The 17,845-nt window shown below is 46.0% G+C and overlaps 1 pseudogene; it reads right to left on the reverse strand.

Annotated features, from left to right (window-relative positions):
* Nucleotides 1–390: 390 nt before the first annotated feature.
* On the reverse strand, nucleotides 391–5,754 carry LOC119885200 (annotated as a pseudogene).
* Between the last annotated feature and the right edge of the window lie 12,091 nt (nucleotides 5,755–17,845).

The raw sequence follows: 17,845 nt of genomic DNA on the forward strand, positions 1-17,845 counted from the left end.
CATCGCACTGCAGGGCTGTTCATTGGGCCATTTGGACCACAACTGCCTTCCAGGTTCTGTCTTGTCAAATTCCTGCAGCGTTCCATTAGATGCTTGCTGCTGAGGGAGCAAAACAGAAGATGGAGGAAGAGAGAGAGATTGGAGAGATGAAATGTGAAGAGATAAATGATGTGTGAAGGATAAAAAGCTTTGTGGTGTTTTTGTGTGACTAGCTCACAGATGTTTATGTCATTATCAATTATTGAAATGACGTGTACATGAGTTGAGTTGGTCAGAACACCTGGACAGAATTAAACTCTCAAATGTCCTTTGTTGAAAGTGGACAGACAGACAAGGAGAAAAAAAAGAGACAGATACTTGCCCATCTGTGTACACAACTCCTGCTTTTACCTGCCGTACCTCGCAGTAGTGGGCTGGGTGTGCATGTTGTCCTCGCACTCTGGAGCCCCCATGCGGAGCTGACTCTTGTAGGAGGCACAGTGCACCACAGTGGCTGAAGTTAGAATTGCCTGCACCAGCAGCAGCACCATCAGAATCAGCAGCATGTCGTAGGATTGCTGGACCCCCCCCCCCCCCCCACCACACACACACACAAGAAAATTAGATGATTGAGTCGATTTCACACTTTATCTAAAATCTGTAAAATAAATGTATTTCTCCTGCAAATGGAGGTCGGGGCTGGTTACTGCTTACGAAGGAACCTGCACATTGCATATTACTGGGGGACATGTTGACTTCATTAAACTCACCTTGGCTGTTGGTACATCATACAGGAAAATTTCAACGAAGCTGATCACACTGCAAGAGAGGAAGCCGGAGGCTGAAAAGAGCAAGGGAGACGTCACACTGCTGATGGCAATCAGCATCTCCACCTGAGAGACACCAGGAAGATGGAAAACAGAAAAACTAAAAAAAGGATCAAAGAAAAAGGAAATAGACCCAGTTTGTATAACTGAGAAATTTTATTTTGAATGATAAAATGATCCTTCCTCAGCAGACACTCCTTATTAGCTCCCAGAAGATAGGCCTACAATAAGTAACTTTATTTATAGAGCACCTATCAGCAGCCGAACATCAAAAAGTGCTTCACAATAAAATATAAGAAAACAGACATAAGAAACACCAAAAAACAGAATTAAATTTAAAAACATGACACAAAGACACATCTAAATAAGTAGATCTTGAACTGAAAAGGTCCATATCTTGAGTCCATTAGGAGAGCCTTCCAAAGTTTAGGAGCCACAACCTCAAAAGCACTGTGTTCAGAGGATGTTAGAGACCTGGTACTATTATAGGGCTAGAGGGGGCTCTCTAATGCAGTTGTCTGACCAGAGCTCTATAAGCGATCACAATAACCTTGAACTGAGTTCTGCATATGCAAGACAAACAGAATAGGACTAAGGACCGAACCTTGGGGCACACAACAAAACAGAGTTTCTGGTAAAGACACATATAGCAATAGCAACTGAGAAACTCCTATCACAGAGGTAGGAGGAGAACCATTCCAGGACTAATCCAGAATTACCCACCCACTGCTGAAGTCTGTCAGTAAGCATACTGTAGTCTTCGGTGTCAAGAGCTACACTGAGATCCAACAGTACCAAAACATTCTCCTGCATCACAGTATATCAATATATCATTTGAGACTCTTAAGAGCTGTTTCCTAGTATGATTTGCACAATCACAAAATTGAAAGTATTTGAAGTCTAATAAAGACACAGCGCAAAATGAATTATGTTAATTGTCTTGCACTCACCAGACACTTCTTGGGTATTCTGACACAACATGGCTGGCAATAGCACTGGGAAAACACTGCAAAGGAGTAAAGACGAGACATAAAGGTATAATGGACTGCATTGTAGTTTTTGTTCTAAACTGCAATCTCTGTCATAAAGAAAAGTAAGTTTAAGTAAGAAAAACTCACAGCCACAAGAATCCAGAAAAATGTGACAGACAGGTACGGACCAGGAAGCAAAGCATCCATGTTGAGGGCAATAATTCCTCCAAACACAGCAGAAATTCCCACGATTACTTCAATCACCTATTAGAGATGTTCTTCAGTGATTGATAAGCATTGGCCAGACAGAAATATCATATGCAAATAAACTGAAAACTACTCACAGAATACGCTTTAAGGAGTCGAGTGGGGAACACTGCAGGCGTTATAACCACAGGTCTGTCATATGTCACCGGCTAAAAGATTGAAAGGAGTTAGGATGGAAGAGTGAAAGCTCTAGGGAGAGTAAGAGGAAGGAGACATCAGTTGGAGGAATCAAAGCAATCAATCACTCATCCCACACACTAAGCACACACCTTCCTGTGGCAGCAGCAGTCTTCTGCAGAGCGGGCTGACAGGATGACAGTACTGGCCATCAACACCTCCAGTACAATCATCAGGATGAGGTTAAAGTTGATCTGAATAGACAGAGTGGGAGGGGGAGCAGAGACACAACAGCAGAAGGACAATTAAAGAAGGGAAACTTGATATGCTTATGTGCAACCAACAAATTGGAAGATATCAGTACATTACTACAAAGGATTTACATTGACAGCTGAAGGGTTCAGGACCAGTTTACATCCGAACCAAACCAGGCAGGTGGTCGTTACAGCAAATGTTGACACATAGACCACCTGGAAATCTGACACCTTGAGAAAAAAACAAGAAAACATGAGACCTTTATTCGTATCAAGCCTCAATTGCCTTGAGGAAATTCAATTAGAAATCCATTAAAACATAATTATCTCTTTTGCCTTTGGTGTGTTCATTGTTTACTCACTGCAACATGTCTGTTCTTGGCAATGGCGAAACTGGCTATTGCTGCAGGGAGGCCCTGTGAAGAACAGACAAAACTAGAGAAGGCGATTTCTGAGAAACTGTGGTGTAAATTCTGGATGTTGAAAAGCTGACGCTAAACTGCATTGTTGGTTTTAAAAGTGGAATAAAATCATCATTAATGGATGAAGATGTGGAATATTTTAAGGTTTGTTGAAAAGCTGATGTTACTCTGCATTGCCGGCTTAATTTTGTATGAAGAAGCAGCTAAAGTAGGATGAAGAGCTGGAAAAGTGGGAAATGGAACAGGTTTGATTTTCTGCATTTTTTGCATCCGTCAAAAGCACAATATCATTTCATAACTCAGATACTCTACTTTCGACAGGCCTAATATTCATGTGGATAATTATGATGATGATGAGAAGGTGGCATTTAAATTAAAGGGTGAGGACTGCACACAGACAGGGAGGGAGGACAGCTCAGCCCCTTCAGCTAGCCATGGTGCCAAACACAAGATGTGGGCAGAGAGAGGTAAACATCTTGGGAAGATCCTCCAGTGGAGAAAAGCAAGGGAGGCAATGAGAAAGAAGGAGCGAGAGACAAAGCAAGAGACAGAGTGACAGCAGCGTCAGGATTTGCAGGAGCTGCAGGCAGATGTGTCCACAAAATCACTACAAGAGAGAGGAGACTCTGAAAGAGCTGCGTGAGATTTGTGTGAATTAGAGCAGGTTAGAAATGTCCCCGTTTCTACCTCCCTCCTGAAAAATCTGGTCTCAGTTAAGATGGAAGTCTATACAGCAGTTGGGGGTGGCACCGCTGTCCCTTTGAAGCTAACTGTGCTAAGTGAGTGTGTGTGTTTGATTCCATAGTAACATGTCTGCTACCGGCACACATTTTCCTGCGATTTGATGTATAAATGATGGATGTGGAGTGAAAACTGCGGCAGTGAGAGCAAGTTTAAAAGTAGATTTTCAGATGATTTGACACCTCCTCTGCACTGATGTTACCCACTATAGCTTTGAACGTTCTGCCCCGCACATATACTCAAAAATTTCAGAAGGTATAAAATGTCTTTAATTTGAATGAAATGATTTAATGTGAGAAAGCCCAAAAGGTTTAAGTTTGAATGGAGTTTCTAAGTGAATGTATGGATGAGCAGGATGAGGCTGAAGATTTTTCTCATCAACTCACATTATGCTGACACTTCAAAGAATGTTAAATATTTTGAAAAGTTTTAATGGGATTTGAAAAGTTGAATAATGCCTAGAATGTACAGAAGATGTGAAACATTTTGATTTTCAACTGGAGCTTCTAGCTAAAAGTATGAATGAGTTGAAAAAGTGGGTAAATGTGGATATTTTTAACGTAACCTGAAATATTTTGCAAACTATGGTAAAGGTAATAATAATAACGGCTGAATGATAATAAAGAACTTCGTGCATAGAAGAACATATTCACATCGATGAGCAGCTGCGTGTGTCTATTTAACAGATGCTGTATTACTGACATTTTGATGTCTTATCTAAACAATGTGTATAAGCACATTAAGGCAGAGCTGAATATGAATGTGACTGTGATTACACTTGCATGATGGTCACTTACTGAGCCTGCAGCACAGCGTAGGTAGTCCATGGCAACAGGAAACACATTTCCCAGGTACAGAGAGAAACCAGATGTGATAAGCAGACTGCCCTGTGGACACGCACACACACAGGCATGCACACAAATACAAATACAGACACTCAGAAATGCGTTCAACAGGTAAGACTGCACAAGAATGCTAACATACTCTCACACACATCCACACACATATTTTACAATACAATAAAACATTTAACTGAAATGCCCAGTTAATAAGACATAACACAATACACACAGCCAAACTGCTGACATTTTAAATACGGACAGGGAGCAACCCCATCACATTCCTACTTCAGCCTTTTTTTTTATTGATTAGAGCTTGCACTGTCTGGAGCCATACTGTTGTGATGTGGAAGCACAAAACAAGATGTCGCCATCCCACTCAAAATTTCTAGACTGGGATCCTGTATCATCAGAGTAAAAGATCACCCCAACCTTTAAACTTTGTGTGTAATGGACTAAATAGATACACCCTGTCATGTGCCTCCTTTGTACCCGTCCCTGACCATGCATCTTTCCTCTCACCCCTATAAGGACGCTGTAGAGCCAGGCCCTGTAGCTGAAGCAGGGGTGCTTCAGAGCCTCCGGCTGGGCCAGCTGCAGGTCACTGGCCCTCACGTCCACTGTGTAGCTGTCCCGCTCGGGTTTATACCGCTCTCCCCGTTCCGGCCTTCTCTCTGCTCCTCTGTCGCCCCGTCGCCCCAGCGTCCCACCGCCCCTCTCCAGGGTGGGCATGTGGCTGTAGGTGAACTCCTCTCTGGCTGAGAGATCGTCGGACTGCATCACTGAAACAGCTGCTGGCTAACTTCAGTGACGGGATGGGAAACACAGAGTGAGGATTAGAGCCTCTGTGAAAGGGAGGGTGACAAAATGCAACTGAGAAAGCTACATGAGTTCAGAGCCTTTGTTTTTTAAATTGTTTCTGCACAGCAGTTCCCATCAATAGAAGGCAATACGTTTATTTTCAAAAGATGAAGATGGAAATCGGAGTAAGGAGAAAAGTGCATCAAACCAAACAATGAGCCATTAGTTTACTAATCATGCAGTAACCCCAAAACAACCCCCTCCTTTTTGTCTGCCTGAATCAAAAGGACGCCACTCATTCCATCTTCCTCCTTTTTTACTACTTCTTTTTTTCCCATTTTGCTCCTGCCACACTCACCTGTTGTTGGGTCACTTGAAGAATCTCACAAATATTGTCCAACAGAGGTATCTTTGAACAACTGAGATCAAATCTCCACATGGAAGACAGCTTGTTTTTGTCTGCAGCTCCTTCTGCTCCCCATCTCTCTCCCTCACACTTACACTCTCTTTCACCCCCACTCTCCTCCTCTTTTTTGTCTCTCTCTCTCCCTTTTCTCCTGTTTCTCAGAAACAGTTCTGAAAAGTTTTTTTTGAGCCCCTTCAAAGCGTGGAGCTAAAACACATGGCTCTTGTGCTGCCAACCTACTTTGTGCCAAAGGGAGAGCGCCTGTGCATGACAACAAGGGGAGGATGAAGGGGCTCGCACTGGGGGCAGAGTTAGTAGGGCAAACACCCTTTTTACACTCCCCTTTTGCTCATGCATACACACACACACACACACACAGATACATGCACATCAACCCACTTGCTAAACAGAACAATGGACACTCAGAAATGAGAGCATGGCAACACACAAAGATACGTCTCTAGAAATTCCAGTTCATAGCAAGAAACATGAAGCTGCCACAGAGAAGTTCACATTAACCCCATCATGTACAGTGTCAAGCAGTTGGTTTTTTCCATAATAGCAGAATGTGTCCCCCTGTGGAGTTCCCTTCACAACTTCGCTTCTTCTCTTGGCGTTACTTAGTGGTCCACTTGCAGTTCACAGCCCAGTGAATTAAGATGCCCAGCAGTGCTTTACAAAACAGGCCACAGAGACATTTCCCCGGCTTAATCACATGTTTTCTTGTCTGCCGCAGCTAATCTGATGACAAATCATTTCTACTTCGAACAACATTCTCCAAACTACTCGTTCAGGAGTGAATCCAGTTGGATGACGACATCTTGTGAGTGTGTGTGAATGTGTGTTTATTGTGTCCATGTATAAGCATGTACATGTACGTGCACCTCACTCAGTCTTTGACACAGCGGAGCGTTCTTCGCTCAACATTGTTCCTGGGCGCCGGTAACCATGGCGACTCCTTAACAACTGCTGTCCCCCCTGTCCCTCGCCATTCTGTCTCTACACACACACACACACACACAAACACTGCAAATACCATAGGCTACACACTCAAAGGAGAGAGGTATATTGCACCAGTTCTTTGGAGACATTAAAGGGGATCTGAGGAACACTGATTAGATGAGACATAATTCAATAAATGGGAATGTAAAAAATAATTGCAAAGAGGCTGTCTGGACTGGATTGTTTACTCCCAGTAATTTGATTCTGAGAGTTAAGCTTTTCTTAAATATGTTTAAAAAAAACATGGGAGCCAAATAAGCCCTGAGTATCCTGCTACCCCTGACATTTATATGAAGAAAAAATATCAGTGTCATGTTTGGTGTCACTGTAGCAGGATGGCACAAAGACAGTGAGAGATACTTTAGGAATACATTTTGATGAGACCAGCAGGGAGCATGTTGAGCTGGAAAATCTGCGAGGAGAACACATTCGGATGCTAGAAGATGCCAAGAAAGAAAAGCTGCTGCTGACCAATCAATTAGAGATGGAGAAGATGAAGGTGGAGCAAGAGAAGAAGAAGTGCTACTTGGCACAAGAGGCACTCAAGGAAAAGGAGAGGAAGGCTATGAGCCACTCTGTAGGAGAGCCTCCAGCCTCCTCCACGCCCTCCCTGTCTCGCTCCAGCTCCATCAGTGGGGCAGACAATGCTGGTCTGCACACCTCTATTCTTTCCCAGGATGACTCTTTAGACCACTCTCTGGCTACCATGACCATGTCTGTGTCGATGAGCGGGACCAACCTGTACGAGGCTGCCAGGCTGTCTGGAGGCTCCAGCATTGTGGAGAACCTCCAATCTCAGCTCAAACTCAGAGAAGGAGAGATAGCACAGCTGCAGCTTGAGATCTCCAGTCTAGAGAGGAGTCGTTCTGTGATGTCTGAGGAGCTAGTCCGACTCACCAATCAAAACGATGAGATGGAGGAGAAGGTGAAGGAGATCCCCAAATTAAAAGTTAATCTGAAGGAACTGGAGCAGAGGCACAACACCATCCTGCAGATGTATGGAGAAAAGGCTGAAGAGGCCGAGGAGCTTAGACTGGACCTCGAAGATGTAAAGAACATGTACAAAACCCAGATTGATGAACTGCTGAAGAACCAGAAATAAACAGTTTTTGCTGCTCTGTTATTTCTGGGAACGAATCACCCGACCATCTTAGCCACAAATGCATTTACAGAATAAGATGGGGCAGATAATTTAAGTTTTATCACTGTGTTAAAGGAAAATTCATTCATCTTTATGTTTTATTTTATTCTAATTAATTATCACATATTTTATTTAAGTGGGGAAGTTGGGATTACGCATAAAATACAATGTATTATTACAGAATCAGTATGAAGGATAGCCACAGTTTGTGATTCGGGTGTCCATCTTTGGGACTTAGTACAAACTTTACTTTAGACATAATTTCTCATGACTGAACCTTTCACATAGTACTGTATAGGCAGTTTAACAATAGAAGAAGGTGAAGGTACTTTGCACTCTACAAATACATCCTTGTTTCTTTTTAAATGGATTATCAGAATGGTTTAAGAAATATATAAAAATATTGTACAGACAAATGTATGTATTGTTCTTAACTCCTTACAAATGTGGTGTAGACCTGAGAGTAGTCTGTGATTGAAATCCTGAAGATTGGAATTTAATCCGTATAAATATGTAAATTAATAAACATTTACTGGGGTGGTGAAAAAAAAAAAAAAAAAAAAAAAAAAAAAAAAAAAAAAAGAGAGGTGAGGAGATGACACGGTGAGCGTTTGTGTAATCTCGTGAGACTTGGTGCAATTCAAACATGGCAGCGCGCAGCTAAACAAACAATTCATTAAACAAACAATCCGCCAATTTTAAGCGAATTAACAAATAAGAGCAGTCAAATCGCACTGGAGGACCTCGAGGACGAGTGTTTGGAGGACCTTGAAGTTTATATTGACCAGTGTTTTCATCGAGTGGTCATGGGGAAATCAAAAAGAAACCGCACTGAAGACTCACCTGGAGCATCACCTGGAGCAGTCTCCTCGCAAGGTGCAGATTTTACAGAGATTCTGGATTCAATAGACAAGAAATTGTCCAGCTTTGATGCCCGATTATCTCTTGTGGAAGTACTTCACAAAGAGTTTCAGGCTCTGCGGGAATCCCTGGAGTTCAGCCAGAAACAGGTGGTTGAGCTCGCGGCAGAAAACAAGGTCCTCAAAGGTTCGGTTAAATCCCTCACGGAGGGAATGACGCGGCTCTCGGCAGACAATAAAAACATTAGAGAAGCAATCATCGATCTCCAGGCTCGTAGTATGCGGGATAATCTGGTCATTTCGGGTATCCCGGAGCAGGCGGATGAAACCCCAGAGGAGACCGTTAAAAGCTTCATCCAAAATCAACTGAAGCTCCCGGCCGAGACCGTAAAGAACATCAGCTTCCACCGGGTGCACCGCCTGGGAGGACGGCGACAGGAGAACCAGAGGCCCAGGCCCATCGTCGCGAAGTTTGAACACTTCAAGCAGAAGGAACTGGTTAAAGGCCGCGGCAGGGAGCTGAGAGGGACCAACTTCAGCGTTAACGACCAGTTTCCCCGGGAGATCCTGGACCGACGCCGAGTCCTGTTCCCGATAAGAAAGAAGCTTATTGGAGAAGGATCACGGGCTGTCATCGCTGTGGATAAACTTTACGTCGATGGCCAGCTGTACCGCGACCGAGACACCACTCCTTGGCTCTACTAAGAACCAAGTCCAGCAACAGGTGAACTGTATCACTATGCGATCATTTTTTCCCCTATCAGTTAATTACTCCGTGACATATGGCAAGTTAATAGTTATAAAATACAGTGCACGTCTCAACAGCCTATACTGTGGTTATCTGACTAGTCTGTCCGATAATGTTTTGTGTATTTTCCCTGTTTTTGTTTCACTGTTTCTTTCTTTTGTTAATGTTGCTCTTCCTCCGCCGTTTACACATCGATCAGCTGCGCAATTTTCATACTGTTTAATTCACAAACAGTCGGGCACACCGCTAGCACACACACGCAGGCGCATACAACATGAACACATAGACACACACATACAGGCGCATACAACACACACAATGATACAACACGCACACTGCACACACTAGCCATCACCACATCCCTTAGTTGAATGATGACCTCACTTATAATCACCTCTTGGAATGTACGCGGAGTTGGTTCAAGGGAAAAGAGATTAAAAATTTTTAACCATCTAAATAATCTGCAAGCAGACATTGTCCTACTACAGGAGACTCATTTACCCAAGACAGCAGATAAACTAACCTCACCACAGTTTCCTCACTCGTACTCAGCCTGTTATAACTCAAAACAAAGGGGTGTCACCATTATGATAAATAGAAAAACACACTTCAATCATAATAACACTACTATTGATCCAGAGGGTCGATTCATTATTGTTAACATTTCGATTCAAAATACTCCTTTATGCATTGCTAACATCTATGGCCCAAATGTTGACGACCCCTCCTTTTTTCATGCTTTCTTCAACTCACTCTCTGCTCACTCAGACACAGCTCTTATATTAGGAGGGGACTTCAACATGGTATGTAATCCAGCAGTTGACAGGCTCAGTACGGCAGGTGGTCACCGTATTTGGAAATCAACAGACATCCTTAAACAATACATGAGCGATTTTGGTCTTTGTGATGTTTGGCGTTCTCACCACCCCACTCTTAGAGAATATACCTTCTTTTCACCAGTCCACCACTCATTTTCTCGCCTTGACTATTTTTTGGTTAGCAGCTCAATTATGACAGACATTTCCAACACTCAGATTCACCCTATCACTATCAGTGATCATGCACCGGTTTCTATCACTCTTACTAAAAAAAGGGTCACACAGCCAACTAGAAGTTGGAGATTTAACGCATCATTGCTTAAAGACCTAGATTTTATAAATTACTTCAAAAAGGAGTGGGCAATATATATGGAAACTAATGACCTGCCAGGAACCTCGCCATGTCTTCTTTGGGAGGCAGCAAAAGCAGTCATGAGAGGTAAAATAATCTCCTATTCATCATACAAAAAAAAGAAAGAGAGATCTTGTGAATTACAGCTAGAACAAAAAATAAAAACATTAGAAACTACCCTTGCTGCCTCCCCACAGGAACACATGCTGAATGATCTGAGAAAATCAAAACTTGAATTAAATGAAATTATTAATAAAAAGACCCAATTTCAGTTGCAAAGACTACGCTTGGAGAACTTTGAACATGGCAATAGATCCGGCAGATTCTTAGCCAGCCAATTGAAATTGAATAAAGAAAAAATAACTATTTCTTCCTTAAAGGACTCAGCTGGGAATCTGACTTATAACCCAGAAGAAATCAACAATGCATTCAGAGATTATTATAAAAACTTATATACATCACAAATTGACCCATCTAGCTCTAACATCGATGCATTTCTGAACAATATAGATTTGCCAAGGTTAGATGATGAACAGATCAGGGCTCTGGATTCACCTGTTTCAATGGCTGAACTCCAGGAAGCTCTCTTACATATGCCGAATAATAAAGCCCCTGGGCCAGATGGTTTTCCCGCTGAACTCTATAAGGAATTCTGGGAAATACTTGCGCCCACATTCTATAGGATGGTTATGCAAATTAGGGGTACTTGCATGTTGCCTCCAACAATGAATTCTGCTAATATCAGCCTGCTCCTTAAACCAGACAAAGACCCCACACTCCCGTCCAGTTATCGCCCAATATCACTTATTAACGCAGATCTTAAAATCATCTGCAAAACCCTAGCAAGAAGGCTAGAGAAGGTCACTCCTGGTATAATACACTCTGACCAAACAGGATTTATTAAGGGTAGGCACTCCACCAACAATACACGCAGGCTACTTAACGTAATAGACTATGCCACTATTCATAACCTGGAAACTATAGTTGTTTCTTTAGATGCAGAGAAAGCATTTGACAGAGTAAATTGGAAATTTCTATTCGCTACTTTATATAAATTTGGATTTGGAAACTCTTTCATAGATTGGATTAAAATCTTATACAGTTCCCCAAGAGCTTCTGTCAAAACAAATGATCATACTTCTCCATGCTTTAGTCTCCAGAGGGGTACCAGGCAGGGTTGCCCACTCTCTCCCTCGCTATTTGCTATTTTTATAGAACCACTAGCAGCTGCGATCAGACAAAATAATAATATTAAAGGAATTCAAACAGAAAATATACACCATAAGATAAGCCTTTATGCAGATGATGTATTACTTTTCCTCCTAAACTCACAAACTTCTCTTTCTGAGACAATCACACTTATAGATAAATTCTCATCCATCTCAGACTACTCCATTAACTGGAGTAAATCCATAGTTTTACCTGTAAAGTGTGATTTCCAGAGTATATCTACCACACCGCTAAAGTCTGGGAATATTAAATATCTGGGTGTCAATATTTCTCCAGGCTGTCAGAACTGACATGGCTAAACTACACGCCTTTACTTAAATCTATAGAGGATGACCTTGTACGGTGGACATCATTACCTATATCACTCATGGGAAGAGTCTCCACCATAAAAATGATGGTCCTACCTAAAATCAATTATCTGTTTTCAATGTTACCCACCAAACCCTCTGCTGTCTGGTTTAAATCACTGGACTCAAACATCTCAAAATTTTTGTGGAAAAATAAACCCCCACGAATCAGTCTAAAAACTATGCAAAAAGCAAAAGACTGTGGTGGTTTAGAACTGCCAAATTTTTATCATTACTTCCTGTCTAATAGACTACAATATATCTCAAAATGGATCAATCAGAGCCCCCTGGACCACTCATGGATGGACATAGAACAAACCTTCTGTAATGAAATTAAAATTTCCGATATGCCATTCATCAGTTCCAGCATCAAACGTCATACCTGCTTTAAAAGCATTAACATAAGCACTTCCTTGGCAGCTTGGTGGGAACTTCTCAAAATATCTGGGTCTTCACCTATCCCATGCAGATTTACCCCAATCTGGAATAATCCTGACATCCTGCAAAATAAGAAAACACTAAATTCCCCACTGTGGTATGACAAAGGGATAAGACATCTAGAGCATGTAATGCAAGGCAGTAACTTTATTCCATTCCAGGATCTAGTGGCACAATATGGAATTAGCCATAATAGATTTCTGGAATTTCAACAGTTTAAATCCATAATTCAGGCTAGATTTAAGGATAAAATAATGGACTTAGATTTACCTCCAATGATAACAGACTTTCTTAAACTCTCGCCTCCAAAACTGTTATCAAAAGTATACATGTTACTGTTAAAAACAGATAGTTCAATCTCTCTCCCATTCTTAAAATGGGAAACAGATCTATCCATTAGTCCAGACCAAAACTTTTGGATGCAGATATGTTTAAATACCTTTAGAATGACTACAAATCCCAATCTACAACTTATACAGTATAAAACTCTCCATAGAACACACTATACTGGACAAAGGATGTTCAGAATGGGTCTTATGCAGTCAAACATCTGCCGGAACTGCTCAGGTAACATATCTGATAGTTACATGCATGCTATGTGGCAATGTACACCTGTTCAAAAGTTCTGGCAGAAGATATGTGAAGACCTATCGATATGGCTAAGTTACCCCGTCCCAGTTTCCCCATCACTCTGCGTGCTGGGGGACCTAAGTGACATTAGTATAGAGGTTGACACATCATACATGCTTCTCACTGCCTTATGCATCGCCAAGAAAACTATCCTCATGAACTGGAAGGCCAAAAAGAATATAAGTATCACCCAATATCGGAATCACCTTATAGATCACATTAGCATGGAGAAAATGTCTGCTGTAAAAAAAAACAAATTGACACAATTCCAATCTCTCTGGTCCCCCTTGATCAACTTTATCACTTAATGGGGGTGGGTGTGTACTGCCTTGCTGGTCAGGGTCCCGTACGGCTGGTAGGTGTGTCTGGGGGTGGGTTGATTCTTAGATGCATTGCGGTGCGGGCGTGGGGGACTTTTTCTAATTTTAAATGTTGGTTGATGGCATGGTGTTGGCGGGGGGCGGTGATGCGGCGCTCGGGTTGCCTAGGGCGCGGGCTTGACGGGGGGACCGGTGTTTGCCCTGTATTCGGCGTGCCGCTGCTGCGGGGTGGGTAGCCACTCTGCTTAGGTGTCACGAGGTTGTTGGTATCGGTGCGCGGGTGGTGATTTTGACTCGCGCGCTGTGCGGATGTGGTGGCGCTCGGTGCTTGGCTGCCTCCCTGTGTGTCCTGTGTGTGGGTCCGGGTTGGGGGGAGGGGGCGGGCATGGCGGTGGAGGTTGGTGGGGGGGGATGCTTGTGGTGGGTTTCGGTCTGGTGGTGAACGTGCGGCGTGGGTCACGGTGTAGCCGTGGGTGGGGTCTGTGGTCTCTCTGGCTGCGGGGGGGATGGGGGCGGTTTGCGCCGGCTGGCATCTCTCCTGCGCAGCGCATTACTTGGCTGTTGTGTGCCGCTAGTTAGATTGGTAGCGGGGTAGTGTTGATTGGCTCATCTGTAGGTCATTATTGGCTTGCGTGCTTGTCGGGGGTTGGGGGCATCGGGTGCGGGCCGGGACTGGGCTGGTGTGCGGCTCTGTCCTGTGTGCATGCTGTGCATCCTGATAATTGCATTTCGGTTCTCTGAGGGGTCTGGCGACTGGTTGTTGGAGGGGTGGGGGACCGGGAAGAAGGGGTTGACGGGGTGGGTTGGGGGTGCGGGCTGGTCCTTTTTGAGCTGGTTGGGGGGTGTCTCCTCTGGATTTTAGTGCCCGGACTGGATGCTTGGTGGTTGTGCCGGGATCCTGTGTATGGAGGGATTGTGCTTTGGGGTGTGTCGATGGTTGCTTGCAGTCGCGTCGCGGCCCTCTGGAGTGTGGTCGTGTTGAGTCCTAGGGGCTATTTGCATCTGCTGACTCCCTAGGGCTGAGGGGCTGTTGCTGCTGTCGCGGGGTGATTGCTGTCTCTTTTCTTTGGGGACGGTGGGGGTTTGTGTGTGGGATGCTTCGCTGCTAGGGAGGGAAGGGAGCGGGGGTGGGGGTCTTCTGGCCTGACCTGGCCTGTGTGGCATTGCCTCCTGGGTGTGGGCCGACCTTCGGATCTGGGCTGTTGGGCCGTTCTGTCCTTGGGTGGGGTCCTTGCTGCCCCGGACCTGCTCCCTTGGGGGCTGGTGGTGCTCGGAGTGCTGCTGATTGTGGGGGAGCGGTGAGGTGAGGGGTTAGCAGTGGGGCTGCCGGAGGGGCCCCGGCGAGGACGGGGGATTGTTGGACTTTGGGTTGGGGCTGCACTGACCTGCCTCTGGAGTGTGTGGGGTCTGGGGCACGGGGCTTTGGAGCCTCTGGGGCGGGTCTGCGCGCTGGGGGGGCTGGGCCCCCCTGGGCCCGTCCTGGGGATGGGCGGGGTTGTCACTGACTCTGGGGTGCTACCGGTGCTAGAGGGGCTCTTGCTATAAGCCCTGGGCTGGAGGGACCTGGCGTCCTCCTGCTTAGGGGGGTGGGGGACGGGACTGAATAAATGATGGGGCCAGTCAGGAATCTGGTCTTCTAGCCTCCCTATGACCTCCTTCACCTTTCCCCTTTGGTCATGTCTCACAACATACACCCTTAGGATCCTGGGGGACGGGCAGCCTGCAGGGCGTTTGGGGGGTGGGGCTGCTTTATTGCGGCCTCGCACTTCTTCCTCCCTCACTGCCTGCCCTCAATTTTAATTACACATTAGACACAGAGGGCTTGGGGGGTGGGAGGGGCACGATGGGAGGCTCCACTACCTGACAGTTGTGGGGTGCCTGTGTCACAACTACCCTCCAATTTTAGTTGCACCTTAGTTACCACACACCTTATCTTCACTCCACCATACAACACTTCACAATCCATGACATGCATCCAACACAAAACAATACATTTACAGAGGCAGGCAGAGGGGTTGAAGGAGTGGGAGAGATTCTCATTGGCCTCGTGTCCTACCCCTGGAGCCCCGGGCGTTGGGGGTGCTGTGGGGTTGGTGGCGGCCTTGCCTGATCTGGGGTGGGCTGGGGGGGGTCGGGGCTCCCCTGGCGTGGGGGCCCGCCCTTGGCCTAGGGTTCTGCGGACTCGGGCTTGTGGCCTTTGCTCATTTCTGGGCGGGTGGTGTGTCCCTGGGCCTGGGGGCCCGTTGTCTCCTCTCCTCGCCTGGGCCCTCTTCGGCAGAGGTGAGGCTCCCGCTGCTTCCCCCTGCCAGCTCTCTCACGGTGGGGGCATTCGGGAGTCTCTGGGGCGCATGACCGGTGCTGTCGGGGTAGGTTTTGGTGCTCCTCCTTGGGGGTGCTTGACTGGGGGGGCTGGGCCCCTGTCCGGGGATGAATCGGCCTCGGGGGCTGCTGTCACTGGCTGCACTGTAGGGAGGGATGCCTCTGGCTGGGCTGGGGGACCGTTGGCCTGGTTCTCCCGCGTTATCGCTCCCTGGCGGTAGCGAGCTTCCCGGCACGGCTTTCTGCTGTTCTTCCTTGGGGCGGGGTACAGCTTCCCCTGGACATGCGGTCTGGGGTCCTTTGCGCTTTGGGGGGTCGCAGGGTGTCCTGGCTTCTGGGGGTGGGGGTCTGCGGTGGGATTGTGGGACGATTATCGATGCATCTTGATGTATTATACTTTTTCCCTGGGCAGGGTCTCTGGATGGCTGCTGGGCGTTTAGTTTGTGCGTTGGAGTCCGGGGGAGGCATCTCCTCGTTGGCTTGGAGGGACCTGTTTGCGTTCCTGTTTTGCTTCGTTGGCCTCGGATCCGTGCTTGCCCATTTCTCTGTCGGCCAGTTGTTGGACCCCTCTGGATACTGAGGTATATAGTTAGTTTTCGGGATGTGCAGTGTGGGTGCGGGGCAGGGCTGTGCTCCGGTTTGTTCTGGGTTTGTGCCTGGAGTTCTCGGCCCTTGATGGATGGGTGGGTTGTTGGTGGCATGCAGCTGAGCTAGTTGATTTTGCCTCGTTGCTGGTTTGGCTGGTGTTGCATGGCGGCCGGGGGCGCGCTGGGCATGGGGGATGTCGGCTGGCGCCGGCGGCCTTAGTTTTTTCCGGCGTTGGGGGGACGGTGGACTTTTATTGGCGGGTGCACGGTGACCTGTGCGGCGCGTTTGCTGCCGGGCTGGGCTTGCTGCTGGTGTCTCTCTCCGCTGGCTTTCGCTGTCGTGTTGTTCCGTTTGCTCTCTCTCATTTGCCCGACCTCGCACGCGGGATTCGCGGGGGGCTGCTGGGCATGGGTGTCGCCGTGCTCGCGCAGTGTGCGCGTTGGGCTCGTCACTTGTGCATTGGTGTTGATGATTGCGTGGCATTTGGGCATTGTGGTTGTTTGCTGCGCGGCGGTGGGGTGCTGGATGGGGGAGGCCACTGGTCTATGTTGTGTCTGCGCGCGGTCGGTCCGGGCGCTGCTCTTCCTCTTTTGCGTTCCGTCGGCATTACGTTGTCAACTGGCATTTGGGTCGGGGTCTTCTGCGTTTGCATCGCGGTGCATCTGGGAGTCTTTGTTTTTTTTTGATTTGATTTATTCTTTTTCTTTCTTCCACCCCTATTGGCTACTGGGGTTCTTGCCTGCCTGTTACAGTCGTGGCGTCCCACTCTCTCTAACAACTACATTCTTTAACAGGCTTATGCGCACACACATGTACATACACACACATACAGACACATTCACCCACACGCACACAGACACACACAGACACAAACAAACTTAGGTTGTCCCTGGTAGAATTATTCCTGATGCCTTTCTTTCAGTTACTTATTTAAATTAATTATTATTCCAGCTCTCGTGGCTGTGTTGTGTTGCTTATTTAGTGTGTGTGACTGTTTCTTGTTTTCATTGTTCTCTTAGTTGTCTTAATATGTCATTAATATGTCAGCTGTTTATTGCTGCTGTTCGGCTGGTTTTCTTTTACTATTATTATATTTTTATTGTTTTTTTTGTTTGTGTTTGTTTGTTGTTGTTTTTCTCCTCCCCAAGCCCCCCTCTCTGTTCTCTTGCAGGTTTCGTTGCTTTCTGCAATTGGTGTTTCCCACAGCTTTTCCCTGTTGTCCCCACCCTCCATCCCCCTTTCCCCCTTCTCTTGCAGGTGTTGTCCTTTCTCTGTGCTGTCTGTTTGTGCCCCCCCATCCCCGTGTCTGCCCCCCTGTCCGGCCCGGTGACAAATCAATACATAATTAAATAAATAATAAAACAGACAAAGGAGTATTTTAATACTCTCTTGTTAAAGTAAAATCTGTCTGGCACAATATGGTATCCA

The sequence above is a fragment of the Micropterus salmoides genome, unplaced genomic scaffold, assembly GCF_014851395.1.
Source record: "Micropterus salmoides isolate LMB-PRFRI ecotype aquatic unplaced genomic scaffold, ASM1485139v1 Ms_hic_scaffold_3941, whole genome shotgun sequence".
Taxonomy (NCBI): domain Eukaryota; kingdom Metazoa; phylum Chordata; class Actinopteri; order Centrarchiformes; family Centrarchidae; genus Micropterus; species Micropterus salmoides.